General features: G+C 45.8%; 2 non-coding genes across 2 annotated transcripts; both read left to right on the forward strand.

Annotated features, from left to right (window-relative positions):
* The first annotated feature begins 8,539 nt into the window (after window positions 1-8,539).
* TRNAK-UUU (transfer RNA lysine (anticodon UUU)) lies at window positions 8,540-8,612 on the forward strand. The gene has a single exon. It is a non-coding gene; the product is annotated as a tRNA-Lys (tRNA).
* A 5,965-nt stretch (window positions 8,613-14,577) lies between these two features.
* On the forward strand, window positions 14,578-14,649 carry TRNAM-CAU (transfer RNA methionine (anticodon CAU)). Its single transcript has one exon. It is a non-coding gene; the product is annotated as a tRNA-Met (tRNA).
* Window positions 14,650-16,822: the final 2,173 nt, after the last annotated feature.

Genomic DNA, 16,822 nt, shown 5'->3' on the forward strand with positions numbered 1-16,822 from the left:
GGGAGAGGAAGAAGCAGGCTTCCAGTGGAGGAGCCCGATGTGGGACTCGATCCCAGAACGCCGGGATCACGCCCTGAGCCGAAGGCAGACACCTAACGACTGCGCTACCCAGGCATCCCCAGAGAAACTATTTTTTAAAAGCATTTGATAACAACAAATTTAATGCTTTTGGAACAGGAGCCTACTTTAGCAAATTATGCAGTGGATTTAAAAACTATGAGCACAAGTGTAAGAGACTGTAAAAGAGCGGCTACTTAATGACTTTTTTGTTGTTGCTTTCTCAGCCTGTTTCCCCATACAGCAAACTTCACTCTCCCTTTGAGAAACATTTCAGCCAGGCAGTCCCACTTTCCTACTTCCCGACACTTTGACCATGTGCTGACAGCAATCTGAGTACCGTCCTTATTTACCTTCCTGATTCCTGCCTCTCAAACTTCATCTTATGGTCGAGTGCAGACATGGTCTTGGATGATGATGATGATTCACCTTCATCAGCTGCTTTCAGCACTCAGCTCTTTTTTTCTTCCAATTTCTGTAGCATTTATTCACATGGACTTTAGTGGTTTAGTACTTAGTGGTTCCTTGATGTTCAATAATCACCTTAAACATAGGTTCCATACCTTAGAGTTTTATAACTTCACTGAAGCTAAGTGGAAGTAGAAATACAGTAGATGCTCAGTAAATCTTCACTGACTGAGGAAACATGCTGTGGTAACGAGACCGCGATGAACACATGTGCTTTATCTCATTTGCAAGATGACTCTTTGAACTCTCTGTTTTTTTCCACCCAAGAATATACAACTACACTTACTTTTTAAAATATATATATTTAAAACTAATTAAAACAAATGAAAATGTATAGTGATTATATTAAAATCAAAGATGATACTGTACCACAGTCCTTTTTTTATTCGTCATATGGCTACTTTCAAATAGGATATGGTTCTCCACAATAATTTCCAGTGTCTATACTTAACACCACTATTCTGGGATTTTTTTTAACTTGACATGCTCAATTTTCTCCAGCAACTTGCCACCGGCGTTCAGTTAACAATACCGGACTTTCACACACGCTTATTCTGGCATTTTCTTCCGTAGTTTGCTTTGGAGACAACTGCTAACTTATTGAATCAGTGATTCACTTTGGTCTTTGCTAAATACCAATTTCCTGTCTCCATTTACAATAAAAGTCCATTAGTTTTTATAAATGTTAGATCACTGCTTCCATTTTCTCTTTACCTGAGAGTTTTAAAATACTGAGGTTGTTACACACAGTTGACTTTCTTTATCAGCCCGTTAGTGACCAGGTTTGACTCTGTATTCACAGAGGTTGCTTCTGTTAGGATTATGGGTATCTCTTAGGCCCAGATCAGTGGCTATCCAGACTGTGCACATAAGCAACCCAGGGTTCCCTGGGGATGGGAATGCCAAGATGTCAGGAACACAGGCTCTCAATCAGGTCACTCCACCATCCTCGATGCGTGTTTCTGTCTGACATCCAGACATCTTATCCCTTTTCAAGCCAGCAGAAATGAAAAGACATCTCTTTCCCAGTAGGGGTGTGACCTGGGAGTTTTGTGCATTATTTTACTCCTATCCCATTGACCATAAGTGGGTCGTACAACCTCAAGTACTGGAGACAGAGAAGGAGCAAAGTCATACGTAGTTTGAAAGGGGCAAATGGTAATAAACAGCCAGCAGGGATCTTAGGGTGATTGTGTCCCTCATTAGTTAAATTGCAATAGAGAAGGACCTGGTTTCATAAGCTCATGGGCCATGAATTCAGTCTGGAAGTTTGGCTGGCAGGTTAGATGTCCCAGTGGGGTATCTCCATAACGGGAAGTAGCTGGAAGTGTAGGCCAGGTACACTCTCAGAAGGTGCAGGCCATGGTCAGCATGTACGAGATTGCCCCCCATCCAAAATGGGGAATTGAGCTTATTTCTTAATTCATTAACTTGGACTAGGCCTTTCTTTCCAAGTGATGTGTCCAGATCTGAGCATGAAGTCAAGTATAGACACCCCCAAAGCAAACACATTACAAAGGAAATGTGAATCTGGTTTCAAGCCAGGTGAAGTTTGTTGCTGTTGGGTGTTCATGTGCTCCCCACTCAGATCTGTCCGAGGAATTGGAATGTTTGTTTCAGTCCACTTTACCTAGAAGCCAAAGTAATGATACCCACGGAAAAAGAACTGATACTTAAGTGAACGACTCCTTCCACAACAGGGGATAACAAGGCCATCGCAGATGGGTAGGAGAGGCAGAGACGCAGTCTCACCAAAAACCCCGCCCCTGGGGAGCAGACACACACAGGAGGAATCTCAGCCTGGAGTTTCTCCGAGGAGCGAGGTGTTTGTGTCCCACCTCAGGACCCGCACTAGAGCATGGAGGCCCCCAAATGTCTGGCTTTGGAAGCTAAGGGGGCCTATGTCCAGGGGCCCCCAGGGGCTGTGGAGTCTGAGCTACTCCTTTTGAAGGGCTCCCAGGCTGACTCACTCCTCCCAGAGTTGGCTGGATTCTCTGTAAAGGAGATTCATTTGCTAATCTTAAAGTGTCTCCTGGAGGGGCGGGAAGCAGCGGGACTTTCTTCAGAGGTGGAGGTGAAGGCAAGCACCATTTTTGCACGCTCCCCCTGCCTGGCTAGTGCAGAGACACAGCCGAACCCTGCGGCACTAAGGCCGGGTCCCCAGGGCTCTCCTTCAGACAGTGTGGTATTTGTGCAAGAACAGACAGATGGACCAATGGAACAAAAAAGGAGCACATTTTGTATTTAATAAATGGCAGACAGAAGAGTATGGAAAGGCAGAATTTGTCAATAAATTGTGCTGGTGTAATTAGATAAGTATATGAAAAAAAAAACACCATACATAAAAACGAATTCCAGGTACATTAATGCTGAAATGTAAAAGGCAAAAGTATAAAGCATTTAGAATAGAATATAAATAAATAGACTGCAGACTTTTGGACAGTAGTAAGGAATAAGACACAGCAGCACTAAACAGGAATAATGGATAAATTTAATGAGATTAAATTTACAGATTAAGAATAAGTGAAATGAAGAACTTGTCCCTCAGAAAGCACTATGGAAGAATGAATCTAAGTCACAAAATGGGAGAAGATATTTGCAACATAAATAACTGACATAGGGCTAGCACGAAAATAGAGAATAAAGAAACAACTTCTATGACTATGACATCTATGAGAGAGAATGGGAGCCTGGCGGAAATGTTTAGCCTGAGATGTCACCAGTGTCTCTTCTGTTTCGCTCTGTTTGTTAGAAGTTAGTCAGTATGGCCCCCGCAAGGAGAGTGTATTTGGACCACCTTCTGATGACAGGAGTGCCACAGAGTGTGTGGACCTACTTTATTATTTTTTTAAGGATTTATTTATTTATTTGAGAGAGAGAGTGCAAGTGCCTACGTGCAAGTTGCAGGAGGGGCAGAGAGAGAGAATCTTCCAGAAGACTCCGTGCTGAGTGGGGAGCCTGTCACTGGGCTTGAACTCATGACCCATGAAATCATTAACTGAGTCAAATCCAAGAGTCAGACGCTCAACTGACTGAGCCACTGAGGCGCCCCTGTGGACATACTTTAAAACAACTACAGCAATCAACCTTATTAGAAATTAGGAAAATGCAAATTAATCCTGTAATTAGGTGCTACTGATCTCCCACCAACATTGCTAAAATTAAAAAGACAAATACTAATTATTGGCAAGGATGTAAAGTAATAACTTTCATCACTACTATTAAAACTCTGAACTGATACAAATAGTGTGGAAAACAGTTGGACTTTCGTAAGTTGAAGGTGCACATACCCTATTCTCCTAGGTCTCTACCAAGAGAAATATGTGCACATGTACAGAAGGAGATCTGTAGGAGAATTGTCACAATAGCTTTGTCTGTAAAGCCAACAATTGGAAGCAAGTGGAGTGAACATTTGCACTAACTGGCATGAACAGTGTGAATACTAGTCAGCAGTTGACAACAGATCCGATCTACAGAAAACAATATGGATGAACCTTGCAAACATAATTTTGTCAAAGGAAGACACAAAGGAAGCATTTAGTATGATGATACTTATGAAAGTTGCAAAACCAGACAAAATTAGGTTATATCGTTTAGGGATATATGTGTACATGGTGAAGTGTGTTAAGAATGTAAATACACGGTTACTGTAAAAGTCAGGGCTGAGTTTTTCTGGGGGCATTAGGAGAACACGGAAGGACAGAGGCTTACAGGGAAGGGACACGCAGCTTCCTGAGTGCCAGCAACGCCCTGATCACAGTCCCAAGTGACGGTTAGATGTTCGCTTTGTAACTATTTGTTAAAGTGCAGATACAGATTTTATTTATCTCTCTGTGTGTTATATTTCACAATAAAAATATAAAACAGAACAAAGAGAGACAAGGAAGCTTCCTTTGTATCAACATGTAAAGATTTCCAACTTATATTGTGAAGTATCCAAAGCAAGGCCCAGAACAAATGAATACACTTACCTGAAAGTGGATACATTCCAGAAGGACAGGTAAGAAATGAAGAACAATAGAACCCATGGAGGATGGAGGACAAAGTAGGAACCAGGTAGGCAGTAGGTGACAAGGCAAACATCACTGTATGATTGTTTGAACTCTGTGAGTCCATTACTATTTCAAAATACTAAACAACCAAATGAGTAAAATCTCTCAAAGCAGAATTCAGGAGCCTTATAGGAACGTGTGTCTTCTTTGGAACAGTTTCCCACGCCCTGGAGCCTCCTGCATTATAGCCTCATCCTTGGGCACCAGGAGCTCAGGAGCCAGGGTTTATTCCTGGGCGGCCTCAAGGTTTGGGAAGGGGAAGAGCTAATGATGGCAGAGACGAAGGCCGGCAGCTCTGCAGATGGGACTTGAGTCGCAGGTGGTCAGTCCCCGTCAAGCTCTAACTCCCGGACGGGCTGCTGGCTAACAGGATAGACCACAAGATTCAGCAGAAGACCCGCGGTTATGGCTCAGGCTTATCCACACCACCAGGAGCCGTGGAAACAGAACCTGGAACTCTTCACCCATGAAAAGCCCATTCCTGTCCCCATTCTGGGTTAAACTCTTGAAATTTGCTTGCACATTCTCCCGCAGAAGACTCATTTACTGAGTGTTTCCTGTGTAGGTGGCAGGCCATTCATTCAACCTTTACTCAGCAAACGGTTAGTCATGGAATTTGCGTCCTAATGGGAAATTCAGGCAAGTGAAAAAATATATGATATAAGTACTACTAAAAAATTAAAGCAGGAAGATAACAGGGATGACTCCTTAAAAAGTGTTTTGAAATTTTAAATATGTTGAGCAGGTGTGCTTTCCCTGAAAAGGTGATATTTGAGCAAAACCCTAAAGGACAGGAGGAATTGAGTTAGGCACATAGTTTGGGGGGAAAAAGAGTTCCCAGGCAGAGCACACAAGGAGTGCAAAGGCCTGAGGCTGGGGCAGGCCTGACTCCTGTCTGACTGTCTGAGGATGAGCAGGGGGTTGTGTGGCTGGGGAAGAGTGAGGAGGTGAGGGGGAGGAGTGAGCAGGGGTGGCTGCACCGGTAACTAGAAGCCCTTCAGCGTTCATTCTGGAATCAGAGGGGAGCCCTTGGAGAGTTTTGCACTAATTCTGTGTTAAGAATAGACAGGAAGGGGGCAAAGAGAAATAGAAACAGGGAGACCAGTGAAGAGTTTATTGCAAAAATCTAGGCAAGAGGTAGATTTCTAGCGCGATAGCAACAGGAGGAATAAGAAAAGGTCTGGAGGGGAGCTGAGAGATGGGATGTAGGATCTGAGCCAAAGAGCACCCACAACTGGGGCAGCTGCTTGTTGGGATGGGAAGATTGGTGAGCAGCCGGGTTGGGGGGAGACCAGGAGCTCAGTTTTGGACCGTGTTAGGTATGAAATACCCGTGGAGAAAGCAGTTGCATAAGTGAGTGCGGAGTTTGAAGGAACAGTCCGAGGCGGAAAGAGACATCTGCATACACATGGTATTTAAGGACTGAGCCCTGCGCGTGCTAATGTTTAGGGAAGGAACATACAAGACAGTAATAATACAACATGTAATAAGTGCTATTAATAAAATGGAAACAACCTCCGGAATCCTGGGTATATTCCATGAGCTGCAAAACGCAGCCTCGGGGAGTCAGCAAAAGCTTGCAGCAGGAGGTAATGGGTAATGCCCGAACCGAGATCCAAAGAACGACCAGGAACTGGCCAATGGGAAACGGGGCAGGAATTCGAGGGCAGCCGCCCCTGCGAAGTGGGAAAGCAGAGAGGACTTGAGGCAACAGGAATCTCGCTGCTCCTGTGCGCTCCAGCCTCTGGCACGCTCTCCGGTCGGAGGACTGGGGAAGTTGCCGTGGAGAGACTTAAAGTCCGCATTTGTGGGCAGTATTTTTATGGCCTCCAGTACCGTGTGTGCGGAGTGAAGTTCTCACGGGCACACGCCGTGTAATTCCCGGCCCCCGCGCGCACAGGCCGCCGCAGCCGCAGCCCCGGTGGACACACTTTCCAAGAGCCTGTGCCCGCAGAAAAGGCCAGAAAACAGAAATCTCCGTTCAAACACAGGAACTCCTGGTCCTTGTCAAAACGGATCCAAACTTATTCAATCAGAGACGGAATTCTCGAAGTCTGGCTGCCTTGCAGGCAAAAGAAAAGCGTCCTGGCGATTTTCGACTGGAGCTGGTGGCGACGTTCCCGCCCGGAGGCCACAGTGCTGACGACCCGGCCCCCGGCTCCTCCCCAGCGCGGGGGTCCCCGCGTCGCGCCCCGCCGCCTCCCTTGCAGCTCCTCCGGGGGCCATACAAGCTTCGGGGAAGCGGGTTCGGGAGCTGCGTCCGGGGCGCACTGGGGAGGCAGGAACTTGGAGGACTGCTGGAACCACCTACTTCTCAAGGGACCGGGTTTAAGGAGGCTGAGAAAACGGAGGAGTGAGCGAGGGAGGACGAAGGAAAAAGGACGGGGAAAGAAACGAAACCATTTTCGTTATGGAAAAACTGTGATACCGGAATTGAATGTTGGCGAGGGTGCGCCTCTCACAAGCGCAGCAGCGGCGAGACGCGGGCCGTGCGGTCCGGAGATCAGCAAGTCGAAGCCATCCTTGGGTGAGTTCTATAGCAACGCCTGCCGGACTGTACCCAAGCAGTTTAACTAAATCTACTTCTGGATCTTTCATATTTGGTTAAATGTGGCGATAGAAAATTCGCCTCGGAGAATCAGTCAGCCAGGGAAGCACAGCTCTGAGTTCCACGTTCTCACCGTCCTCGGAAAAATCCCGCCCTTCTGCTGGTAAATCAAGACATTTCTGTAAACGAAGACTCATCTGACTGTGGCACATTGTCCTGGATTTGTAGAAGCTCTCTCCTTGCGGATTCCCAGGGTGGGAACAATTGGAAATCCTGAGTGAGAGATGCCTCCTTCAGTTGAGGTGGTCTCTTACAGGATTTCATTGGGGGGCCGTAAGCAAGGGGTAACAAATTCCACATTCACACCCATTACATCGTCCAGTAAAGGGGGGTCTTCAAATTATCTATTCTTTTGCACTTCAAGTAGATGCAAGTATAACCCAATCCACAAGCAGTATTTTGAACAGAGATTTGGGGTCACAGGTAATAACATCAGATTTCAATTTTTATAACTGTATTTGGTATCAGGAAATATGGTAGGAAGATCAAGAAAGACTAAATACAAAGGGATGGAATTGGGATAACATTCTTTGGGAGACACAGAATGGAAATAACGAATTCAAGGAGATAAAGGATCAATGTAAAATCTTCCACAGAAGATTAAAGAAGGGTCTCTCTCTCGGTCTCCCTCCCTCCTCTATCTCTCTGGGGGTATAGAGAAGTATTAAATTACTAAACTTTTTAGATTCCTTTGATACAAGTCACAATACTCTTCAGAAGAGTTTGAACATATGAAGAAAAATGCTACATGTCCAGTGAAAAACTGTAAGAGGGAATACCAAGTTGTCAAAATTCTTTAAGGGGTTAAGAACATCAGTGGAGTGTACGACACAGGGCCACTCACAGTCACCAGACATTTCCCTTCCTTTTTAATGACTCGCTTTTTTCTTTCACCAAGGAAAAAAAAATTGGTAGATGTCACTAAATTTGGCAGATTCTTACTATTGTTCTCCATTGGTTGCTTTTCACGTTTCTTTTCTGTTTTTTTAAATTATTTATTTATATTTTTATTGTTTCTTTGTTCCTCTTTGTATCCTTTTTGGTTATTTGTTGGTGCCCAGTAAATAAGAGCTGACAGATTTCACTAAGCATTCCCTAAATATTTATTGGAAGCAATCTGTTGGTTTCTTGTGTTTATTTTCCCTTTCTACAACTGTACCCAAATAAGGACTGTTTTCTTGATGCCATTTACATCCCTTCTCTAGCTACCTACAGACAACATAAACAGGTGCTAGGTGAATTGACTGAAGAGGTTGAGCACCTGCTCAGTTGCCCCTCCTGAAGGCAGGAATGAATCCACCACTCTATTAAGCTTGCTCCTATTTATGCATATGGATAAGACAGCTTTCCCAGAGCCTGGGTAGCTCAGTTGGCAGAGCATCAGACTTTTAATCTGAGGGTCCAGGGTTCAAGTCCCTGTCCAGGCACTGTGGTCCTTGTTTACCCTGGGTCTGAAGGTTCTTAACTTTTGTCTTTCAAAGAAGGGAATTTGGGTTCCACTTTGACGACTTTTACCTGTCTACAGTGAGAAAACACCAAAAAGTCAGTTACCTTCAACCTTAACTTAGCTGAGATTTGCTATTCTCTACCAAGCAGAAGATGACTTTAGTGCTTTTTAATAGAGATTTCCCCCAGGAGCACAGTACAAAAGGCTTACAGTCCAAGGAGTAGAAGAAAGCTATCCCTCTAGACTAGGGTGTTTTAGAAAAGGAACTGGAAACGATCTTTATTGAGTAAAGTGTTCACTGTGTCAAAACCCGGGACCTTTAGATTCTCAGTCCTTCACACTCACAACTGAGCTACTTGGCAGATGGGGAGAGCTCTCTGCCAAGCCCTGGTGACGTCACATTCTAATTCTAAGACAAATGGTGCGGAGTTACCTGACAGATACTGCGGTAAGGTCTTAGGTGAAATACTCATTCTCCCCAGAAACCCAGGGACACTTTGCCGTTCACTGCTGCAATTTTGGCCAATCGTGAGTTGATGGTGCAGTTGACTGCCCAGTGGATTGTATTTTTCTCTAGAAATACACATTTCCCCTCCCTCTCTGCCTAAGGATAGTACTTCCCATTCCCTTTGAAGATGCTGTGATGGTTTACATAGAAAATCCCAAGGAACCTGAAACAAAAACCTCCAGCAAAGTCACAGAATACAAGATCAAAATATAAAAGGCAATTGTATTTCTATACACTAGCAATAAGCATGTGGGCATGAGAACCAAAATACAGTATCACTTACATCCTTTAAAAAAATAACTTAGATGCAAATCTGTCAGAACATGTACATGCTCAAAAATACAAAACTACAGGGGCGCCTGGGTGGCACAGCGGTTAAGTGTCTGCCTTCGGCTCAGGGCGTGATCCTGATCCCGGTGTTATGGGATCGAGCCCCACATCAGGCTCCTCTGCTGTGAGCCTGCTTCTTCCTCTCCCACTCCCCCTGCTTGTGTTCCCTCTCTCGCTGGCTGTCTCTATCTCTGTCGAATAAATAAATAAAATCTTTAAAAAAAAATACAAAACTACAAAAGGCTGATGAAAGAAATCAAAGACCTAAATAAATACATATTCTGTGTTCATTGATTGAAGACTCGGACATGTCAAGTCTTCTCAAAATTAGAGACAGGTTTAACATAATTCCTATCAAAATCCAGGTGAGTTATTTTTGTAGATATGAATATGACTTTTCTAAAATTTATATGGAAAGGCAAATGAGTTAGAATAACTAAAACAAATTTTGAGAAAAAGAGAAATAAAGTGGAAGAAATCACTCTTATTATTTCAAGACATTTGGCAGCCACAGTAATAAAGACTGTACATTATTGGCCAAGGGATAGACATATAAGTCAATGAAACAGTACAGAGAACCTATAAATCACCAGATACAAGTACAGATAAGTTACTCTTGACAAAAGTACAAGGCAATTTAGTAGAGGAAGGAAAGCCTTAGGCTTTTCCAAAAAAAAATGGTGGTGGAGAACTTTGATATCCATAGGCAAAAAAAGCACGAATCTCAACCTAAACCTCACACTGTATTAAAAATTTAACTGGAAATTACAGGTTTAAAGTAAAACATAAAAGAATAAAACTTTTAGGAAAAAAATAAGAAAATTTGGAGGACCTCAGGCTTGAAGAGTTTTAGACATGACACCAAAACACACCAATAAAAGACAAATTTGACCAACTGAATTTCATTAAAATTAAAAGCTTTTTCTCTGCAAAGGACCCCCTTAAGAGGATAAAAAGGTAAGTTACAGGTGGGAGAAAATGGTTGCAAGCCACATATCTGGCAAAAGACTCATACTAGACTCATATACCAAGAACTCTCAAAACTCAACATTAAAACAACAATCAGGGGCGCCTGGGTGGCGCAGCGGTTAAGCGTCTGCTTTCGGCTCAGGGCGTGATCCCGGCGTTCTGGGATCGAGCCCTACATCAGGCTCCTCCGCTGGGAGCCTGCTTCTTCCTCTCCCACTCCCCCTGCTTGTGTTCCCTCTCTCGCTGGCTGTCTCTCTCTCTGTCAAATAAATAAATAAAATCTTTAAAAAACAAAACAAAACAAAAAAACCCAATCAATTAGGAAACGGGCAAAAGACGTGAAGAGACATTTCACCAAAGACGATATACAAACGGCACATGAAAGGATGTTCAGTATCACTAGTCATGTAGGAAATGTGAATGAAGACCACGATGAGGTATCAGTGCACATCTGTTAGAAGAGTTAAAAGACCAGATTTTATTTGTTCGACACTGCGTATGGCCGGCCAGGACGCGGAGACCCTACACCTGTCTGTCACCCACGGCTGACAGGAATAGGAGATGGTGCGGCCACTCGGGAAAGCGGTTTGGCAGTTTCTTAAAGAAACTACACGTAACACTCACTATACAATCCAGCCATTCCACTCCCAGGCATCTATTCCAGAACAATGAAAACTTAGGGCCACACAAAAACCGTGCACTATTCTTCAGAGAAGCCTTATTTGTAATAGCCCAAACTGGAAACAACCAGCAGGTTTCTCAGTGGGGATTGCTCAAACAAATTGTGGTACATCTATTCCGCGGGGTACAGCTTGGCAGTAAAAATACAACTACTGATGCATGCAACAATGTAGATGGATCCAGGAGCGCTGTGCTGGGTGGAGAAAGCCAATCTGAGAAGGTCACGTGCTTTTTGATCTCACACATACGTCAGTCTCAAAATGACATTACAGAGATGAAAAGCAGATTGGTGGTGACCAGGAGTGAGGGATGGTGGGGAGTGGCGGGTGGGTGTGAGTATAGGGAGAGAGAGCGGGAGAGATTTTTGTGGCACTGCAATGGTTTGTATCTTGGTTGCAGCGGTGGTTGCACAACTCTACACACACAACAAAATGACAGAGAAGGACAGAACTACACACACAGCAATGGAAGGTGAGAACTACCCATCCGCGGAAAAATGTAAGGGGAACTTAATATACAAATATCTTGGAGCTATTCACAGAAAATGGAGGGCAGGTGGCATCTATCCAAAGCCTTTGGATGTATTGGTCCTGCCATTTGAACAAAGACTTGAAGAAGGGGGGGGGGGCGGTAAATCCTATAGAGATATGAGGTAAGAGTTCTCCAAGGAAAGGGAACCATCAGAACAATAGGTTGGATGCAAGAATCCTTCAGCAGATGAAGGGGGAAAGAAATCACCTCACAGATGTAGGACATAGGTGGAAAAAACTGAATCAGAAAGGACTTCTTCAGACTGTGTAATATTCCTTCACCCACTGCAGGAATAAACACACAGAGAGGCATACAGAGTATAGACGCTGAGAAGTTAACATGTTTACTGTGTAATACCAAAAGGAAAAGCTGGTGTAACACGACCTTTCCCTTGACTCTTTGACTGCTGGTCCCACCAGCAGGAAAAGATTCCTGTCTGCCACTGCACTCTCTGACCCCCGAAGGACAAGCCATTTCTAATACCATTATATAGGTGACAGTGTTTTTCAATCCACTTTGTGTCTCAGAAGTGAATGAGCGTAAAATCAGTATTTTAAAAAAGGTCAAGACTGGTATTTTAGGTGGCTCAGTTGTTAAGCATCTGCCTTCGACTCAGGGCATGATCCCGGCATTATGGGATCGAGTCCCACATCAGGCTCCTCTGCTGGGAGCCTGCCTCTTCCTCTCCCACTCCCCCTGCTTGTGTTCCCTCTCTCGCTGGCTGTGTCTCTCTCTGTGTCGAATAAATAAATAAAATATTTAAATAAAAAAAAAGACTGGTATTCTAATAAATGAAATAGACTGTAATAGGAATAGGAAATATCAGAATAAGCCCCACGCAGTAAACTATTGTTTGGTGGAGTTCAGTTTCTTTCTCTCTCTCTTTCTCTCGAGATGGATAGATTCAGTTAGATTATACTCTCTATTTAGACACGAATTTGTTTGTATTCTGTATTGAGCTGTGATTTAAAATGGATTTCTGACTCCGGGTTGCAGTCAGAAAATTTTTCAAGAAAACTGCTTTTTGGGAGAATACAGCATCTTTCGAAGATGGCAGCATCTCCTTGGGATAACGAAGCTCTAGGAGGGTAAAAGCCCGAAAGCAATAATCACGTTTCCCTTTTCTCGGGTCCAGAGTGCCCCTGCGGGCTTAAGAGGGGCAGGTAGGTGCTTAGGGTCTGGTTCCTGTCTCTGGTCTCCCTCCTTCTTCACGCGGAGTCTGGGAAAACGAATCTGAATTCAAGACCACCCTTGTCCTGGTCTTGGCCTGAGGAAATCTTCGCCGAACGGAAGCTCCATCCCGCCTGGACTGCCTTAAGAAGACCCAAATCATAGGCCCTTTTAAGTGAGAGCCTCCAGGAAGCGAGGGCAACCTGAAATTGGCCGGAAGTGACTAGCGATGTTTCTCTGTCTGTCTCCGCGAGGGGACGCTGGTGTCGGGGAGCTGCCCGGCTCCGGAGGAAGCAGCCGGACCTTCAGGAGCGGGGCGGGCAAGGGGGGGTGCGCCTCCGCTCTGCCCCGGGAAGGGCCGTGCGCAACCTCTCCCGCCGACCCCCAGCCAGCTGGGCTGTGCTGTGCGCGCTCCGGCTCTGCGCGGGGAATGGCCGCGTGCGCCCCAGCTCTGCGCGGGAAGGGCCGGGCGAAACCTCCCCCGCCGACCCCCAGCCGACTTGGCTGTGCTGTGCGCGCCCCGGCTCTGCCCGGGGAAGGGCCGCGTGCGCCCCCCGCTCTGCCCCGGGAAGGGCCGTGCGCAACCTCCCCCGCCGACCCCCAGCCGGCTGGGCTGTGCTGTGCGCGCCCCGGCTCTGCCCGGGGAAGGGCCGCGTGCGCCCCCGCTCTGTGCGGGAAGGGCCGGGCGAAACCTCCCCCGCCGACCCCCAGCCGACTGGGCTGTGCTGTGCGCGCCCCGGCTCTGCCCGGGGAAGGGCCGCGTGCGCCCCCGCTCTGCGCCGGGAAGGGCCGTGCGCAACCTCCCCCGCCGACCCCCAGCCGGCTGTGCTGTGCTGTGCGCGCCCCGGCTCTGCGCGGAGAAGGGCCGCGTGCGCCCCAGCTCTGCGCGGGGAATGGCTTTGCGCGCGGCGGGGATGGGAGAAGGATCCTGGGCTGGGCCGGCCGCTGCGCTTGCCACTCGTCGCCAGAGGAAAACGCTGCACAGGCCGCTCCTTCAGTGTAATTGCGGACGGGGAGATGGAGTGAAGGCAGACACCAGCGTGCGAGCCACCGCCTAGCCGAGTGCCTGAGCGAACTCATGACGCGCGTCATCCAAAAGTTGACATGAGTAAACATGAGGTTTACAGCCGTGCAGACGGGCCCTAGGATGGAAGCCTCTATCTTTATTAGTTTATCATTTTCTATTTCTCTATGTGTCACAACGGCTCCAGACGAGATCCAATTGCAGTCGTGGCCACCATGTAATCATTTGAGCAATAAGTTCGGTTTATTCCCTCTATTCCAGGCGCACTATCCTTGTGAAAACCCGCGCCCTTGCAAGCAAATAAAAAACCTTTTTAAAATCGAAACGGTTGTCCTTGAGACTTCTGGAGAGGAAACAAGCGCGGTGGTCAATACGGTTCCCCTCTAATTGATGGTGGCTCAAGGCCCCGCTCCGGCTCCTCCTATTCCGCCCGAGTTTTGCTCGGCGCGCTCTTCCTCGGCTCTCTGAGCAAAGAGCGGCTCCAGAAAAATACATAAAATCAATGAAAAAAAAAAAAAAATTCCGGCATGGACACTCTTTTGGTTGGAAAAGCGCCGCTCGGAAGGGAACGGCCCTGGCCACCTGGTGGCCGGAGAGCGGATCTCCGTCAGGTGGAGAAGAGAGTGACAAAACACACCAGAAGGGAAGGACTTAGAAAAAAAGAATCATTTTCTCAGGGTGGAAAAGGTGATCTTAATCATTAATAGACACAACAGAAAAGCTGGGGCCAGGAGCAGAGTGGCGCAGCGGGAGCGTGCTGGGCCCATAACCCAGAGGTCGATGGATCGAAACCATCCTCTGCTAGGAAGTCTTTATGCTCCCTTCCCTCTTGCTAAGTTTTATTCATCAGGCTACGAGCCCAAAAACGTAAACCAGTTTCTAGATCTTTCCTATCCTCCTCTAAGTTGGATTCCTGTTTCCGCTTTCTCTGAAATTATGTTGTCTCTCAGTATACAGTTCTCACAGGCTTGCACCTACCTAGTTCGCAGAATTGTAAAATCCCTCCCATCCAGGGTGCTCAATAAAAGAGCAGCTGGAGATGCTCCTTCAGCTGAGGTGGTCTTATATACTGCACCAGGTTTCTTGGAAAAGGAGGTGACAAACTCCGTATTTATTTCTGTTAACATCTTCCAGTAAAGGGATTTTCGAATGTATTATCTACTTGTGTTGTTTTGATTGCATTGCATGCTACTAGTAAATGCAAATATAATTCAAACCAAAAGAATTAACACAGATTTGTGGTCCCATCAAACAGCAAAATCTCAGTGTCAATATTTATATTTATATTGGGTGCAGACCAGGACAGTAGCATGATCAAAGAAGGACTTTAAGTAAACATACATTATGTTGGCATTGAATCTGTGGAAACTCATTCAAGGAGCAAGAGAATCAATACAAAATTTGCAACTGTCGTAGAAGGGCATGCTTTTCTATTTTTTCAGGAGATGTTGGCAGGTGTTCAATCACTATGGTTTTTAGACTCCATTTGGTACAATAAAGTAGTGTGAGGCTCACTTCAAACAATATTGGACAGTTTATGATATGCCAGTCACTACAGTCTTTGTGCTTTACTTTTTATTTTATTTATTTTATTTTTTTTAAGATTTTTATTTATTTATTCGACAGAGATAGAGACAGCCAGCGAGAGAGGGAACACAAGCAGGGGGAGTGGGAGAAGAAGAAGCAGGCTCATAGCGGAGGAGCCTGATGTGGGGCTCGATCCCACAACACCGGGATCACGCCCTGAGCCGAAGGCAGACGCTCAACCGCTGTGCCACCCAGGCGCCCCTGTGCTTTACTTTTTAAAAAAGATTTTCTTTATTTATTTGACAAGAGAGAGAGGGAACACAAGCAGGGGGACTAGGAGAGGAAGAAGCAGATTTCCTGCTGAGCAGGGAACCTGATGCAGGCTTGATCCCAGGACCTCGGGATCATGACCTGAGCTGAAGGCAGACACAACGACTGAGCCACCCAGGCGCCCCTAAAATAATTCTTATCAGTATTTTTTAGATGCAGTAGCAATCTCCATTGTGAGCAAGGGGAAATGACCCTATTTGAAATGGCACAGATAGATCTGGAAACTCTATTATCATATTTAGTCAACACCAACGCACAGACAGCTGGGTAGCAAGATGAAAGAAAACTAGTGATGTTCTCCAGCATCAGGTTTCTCTCATATACTGAGCTCATATGAATGGAAAGACCCAAGTTAGTCCCATAGAAGAAAACCACACAGCTCCCTAGCAAGAGGACAGCATGGGTGGCTTTTGTCTTGGGAAGAGATTGTGGAGAGAGGCTAGGACTGTGGATATGCATGGCTGTCTCGTGATGCCCGAACAGGACAATCACCATGTAGAAACTGGTCCAAATCATGAAGAACAAAAAGAAGATATCTTGCATAAACATGACACTTTGAAATAACATCGCATAATGGTGTGTGAATGGCCTTGTTTTACAGAACAGCAGAGAATACGCAAGTCCAAGGTCAGTGGAATTGCTGGTAGCAGGAGTACTTAGAATCACCCACGTGTTGATTAGCACACTGCTTATCCAGGAATAAATCAACACGGGCAGAACGTGTGTGAACATTCTGGGCTTGAGCCATGCACACCTGCAATGAGTGGGACTGATGATAATGGCCTGCGATGTACGTGGTAGTGGAGAAGTGCAAATCCAAGCACCCGTGTCACGCTATGAATGGACAGCACCGCTTTACAACCAAACCTCCAAAATGTGTCTAATTCCAAAGGATGTCATCATTATGGGACGCCCCTGAAGACAGCTGTGATAACATTGGCCAAAGTTAGGTGAATGAGAATCACATCTAAGGCCTTTTTCTGATGAGGCTGAATGAATAGGATGTACACATACATGACGAATGGCGCAAGCTGCCCACGAACCCGATGCCAGTTTGAAAGAGAACTAAAATGCCCCAAATTGTGTCAGCTGAAAACAAAACATTCGTGGTTTTTTCTGG

Source organism: Ursus arctos, unplaced genomic scaffold, assembly GCF_023065955.2.
Source record: "Ursus arctos isolate Adak ecotype North America unplaced genomic scaffold, UrsArc2.0 scaffold_31, whole genome shotgun sequence".
Lineage (NCBI taxonomy): Eukaryota > Metazoa > Chordata > Mammalia > Carnivora > Ursidae > Ursus > Ursus arctos.